Here is a 3,666-nt window from a genome sequence, read left to right as displayed (position 1 = left end):
TAAAGAGATGGAGCTTGAAAACAATGTGATGATTAATAGAAATAAATGCCGATTTGTCATGAAGAATTCTTGCCAGACTGACCTTATCTCATATTTTTGACTGGGCAACTTCCTTAATAGATTGCACAATTGCTGCGGACTTTTTTGTTTGACAAACTAAATCATGATGTTTTGATTAGTAAATTAGTTAAATGTGGCCGAATGGCTTTGCAATGGGGCTACATCTCTTGTTCAAAGTATCATAGTCAAATTTTACTCATCACTAGTTCTTCATCAGAGACAGATTGACTACATTACCACAATATTTGGTAGGACCTTGGATGAATATGGAGAGGAAGCAGTAATCAGGTTTGTAAATGACACGTAATTAATGTGGATGGCTAGTGTCCTAAAAGATAGAAAAAAGAAAACCAAATAGTTCATCAGTAGAACCAGTTATCCAGAGAACTGAACACATTCATTGGGATGCATTTGATTAAAGGCTAGGGATCCATCTGTCTGGGATGCTTCAGAGTTGGATTCCTGCCCTGAGTAGGAGGTTGGATTCAGTGGCCTAAGTGCTCTTTACCAACTCTATGATTTTTTAGGCTTTTCTAAACAGAAAATCCAAAACTTCTATCGGATTCTCAATCAGGGCAGCCAGAAAATCTGCAAGCAATAATCCTTCCCTGCAATTAGCTGCTGACATCTGACATCTGATACTCAGAGAAGAAACAAATAATCTCCAAAATGGAAATGTTTTATACGTTTTCTTTGGCCACGATTGTTGCCTTTTCAACTCCAAAGTGGAGGGGATGAGGGGGAGGGCAGAGAGGAAGGATTTGTTTTTTCAGGATTTTGAAAAATCTATCATTATTTTTAATACAATTTGATTTGCTAAATTACATTCTCCTTTTCTTTCTGTGACATGAATTACATCTCTTAAAGGATGTCTTACAACAGAGAAATGCTTATAGGAGAAGGGGCTTCATTAGCTGCAGTTGTCATACCATGAAAGTTATGGGGTGGGGTCGAGTGACATTGTCCCCACCTCTGGAAAACCTTCTCGAGGGGAGGCAGGCCTCCACTCTCCTAGCCTTTTGAAGGAGTCTGAAAATCAGGCTCTGCCAACTCACTTGGAGTTCACTGAGCAGCACGTAACCCAAAGGTTGGTTTTTTTTTTTTTTAAAAAAGTCTTTATTTACATTTATAGTTAAAAAGAAGACAAAAAGCAAACAGAAGAAAGAACAAGACAATAAAACAAAAAACATAAAAGAATATAAACAATACCTTAGTAAACTAATATTTAGTGTAAACCTATACAATAGATTCATAATACAGTCTGGGGGAGACAGAACAACCTATTTTGAACTTATAAACCAATTAGGTCTATCCGACCTCACTTTATATATGCAGTAAAGTATTTTCAATATATACAACACCTGTTTATATTAATCTGACTGGCTATCGAAAAGAAGACAACAACCCAAAGGTTGGTTGATGCCTTGATGGCCCGCCTCCCATCTTTTAATTTTTATCTTAATTTATTCTTGTTTTTGTCTGGCTCTTTTTTTTAATGTATTTTATATGTATTTTTAGATGTTTTGTGTTTTTTAATTGTTCACTTACACAGAGTCACTTTGTAATGGGCAGCATCTAAATTCAACAAATAAATAAATAAGCACAAGGAGAAAATTATTGTGCTGAAATTTCTACTCATGTCAAATGAGCATGTTGAAAATCTCCTTATAGATCTTGCCTATTATTTATTGGTTCGATTTATTTATTGGTTCGATTTATATGCCGCCCTTCTCTGGAAACTCAGGGAGGCTTACAATGCGTTAAGCAATAGCCTTCATACTTTTGTTTATACCTGCTTAGTAGGGCTTTCGCCCCCCCCCAAGTGGTTAGGGCTGCACATGTAGATTAGGGAACAGCACTAATATGCACTTCATTCTTTCCATTCTTAGTTTAGTTTATCCCCCCACATTCAGGCAAGCAGGAAAGCCTAATTTATATCATGTATAATAGAAAACTTATAATTCAACAGAAAAACAACCAACTGTTGCATATGATGGAGCTGGGAAAATGTAATGCTTTGGAAACTGACCATCACATTTTTGAGCTGAGAAACTGGGTGCACCAATTTCTTTTTTTTTCCCCAGGACAATATATGATATATTAAATGACTGGGTTCTGACAGGTTCTGGAGAAGCAATAGCGGAAATTTTCAGTAGTTTGGAGAACTGGCAAATACCACTTCTGGCTGACCCCAGAGTGGGGTGAGAATGGAGAGTTTGCAGTATCCTTCCCCTGGAGTGGGGTGGGAATGGAGATTTTGCAGTATTCTTCCCCTGCCACACCCACCAAGCCATGCCTACCAAGCCACACCCACAGAACCGATAGTAAAAAAATTTGGATTTCACCACTGCATTAGACCCCTTCTTTTTACCAAAACCAGGCACGATGTTGACAAATCGGCGATTGTATTGCCTGAGCCTCTCGCCCTACCCAGTTTTCTTCTTCTTCTTTTCTTGCTTAGCAACCTTTGGGGTCTGGCCTTTCACTTTGCCAGCATGAGCCAGGGAATCATGGACCTTCCCACCAAGCATGTGTGCAGTAAAGTCATATGTTGTAAAGTCACTGATGCCACATTGACCAATGACAGAATCATTTTCCAAGGGCCTATGGAGATTCTGAGGCATCCAGGTCATGGTTGTCCCAAAGGTGCTTTTTCAAGAGGCAACTGGACATTTTCCAAGGGGATCCCACCCAGAAGAATCACTTGATGCTCAAGGGTGATGTCCTCCAGGGATTTGATCTGACTCTTAAGATGAGCTACTGTTTCATGTCCAGATACCTCAAGGGTGTGCAGATTCTGAGCACGAATGAAAAGTTCATGGTTTCACCTGCCTCATGCTGAGCCAAGATGGAGGCCGGAGAGAAGAGAAACCACTGCTGCCTCATGCCAATGAGGAAAGGTGCTTCAACTTCTAAAGGGGAAGGAGACATTTCCCAACAATTTCATGAACAAGACTCCTGGTATCACTACTGGAAAAGTCAAATGGAAGAAATTCTTGGTTGATGCCTTTGAAATTTAATAGAAACAAAGCAGGAGGTCACTGGACATATTGCACAGAGAAAGGCAAGATATTTAGATACACTGGCACCATGCAGCTAAATAAATGCAAGAGTACTTCCTTCTCTCATGAGAACTTCTCTGGAGTGTTCTTCTCCTTTGAGAGAATTTCTAAAGCAAATCCTCTTTTATCAAACTGAATGAGAAAACACAAAGATTTTCTACTATTGATAGAAGAGAATATTTTTACATCAGTGCATTGATGTACACAGAATAACAATGCACTGATGATGTTATCTAGTTTGGTAATGAAACGTCTGCAAGAAAATAACCAAGCTCAGAGAGCACCAAGGAGCCCACAGAATTTCTAGAGCTTACAGTCACTTTAAGCATTACAAACAGTGGTGGGTTCCTCCCGGTTCGGCCCGGTTCTCCCAGGCCAGTAGTGATGATGATATGACGCCACCGAACCAGTTCCGCCCCCCACCCCCCCGCGCCCCCCACCCCCTGCGCCCCCCACCTCCACGTTATTCTTACCTTTTATTTGGCCCCACTCCCAATCTATTGCTGCCTCCTGAGTCCCAGCTGATGACTAGAGGGAAAAAAAA

The 3,666-nt window shown here is 40.2% G+C and overlaps 1 pseudogene; it reads right to left on the bottom strand.

Moving 5' to 3' along the window:
* Nucleotides 1-288: 288 nt before the first annotated feature.
* On the bottom strand, nt 289-2,872 carry LOC132710583 (ubiquitin-like FUBI-ribosomal protein eS30 fusion protein pseudogene; annotated as a pseudogene).
* Nucleotides 2,873-3,666: the final 794 nt, after the last annotated feature.

Source organism: Pantherophis guttatus, chromosome 1 (genome assembly GCF_059756535.1).
Source record: "Pantherophis guttatus breed Tessera chromosome 1, ASM5975653v1, whole genome shotgun sequence".
NCBI classification, from domain to species: domain Eukaryota; kingdom Metazoa; phylum Chordata; class Lepidosauria; order Squamata; family Colubridae; genus Pantherophis; species Pantherophis guttatus.
The sequence above is the reverse complement of the archived record's forward strand: the minus strand, read 5'-3'. Positions and strand labels throughout refer to the sequence as shown.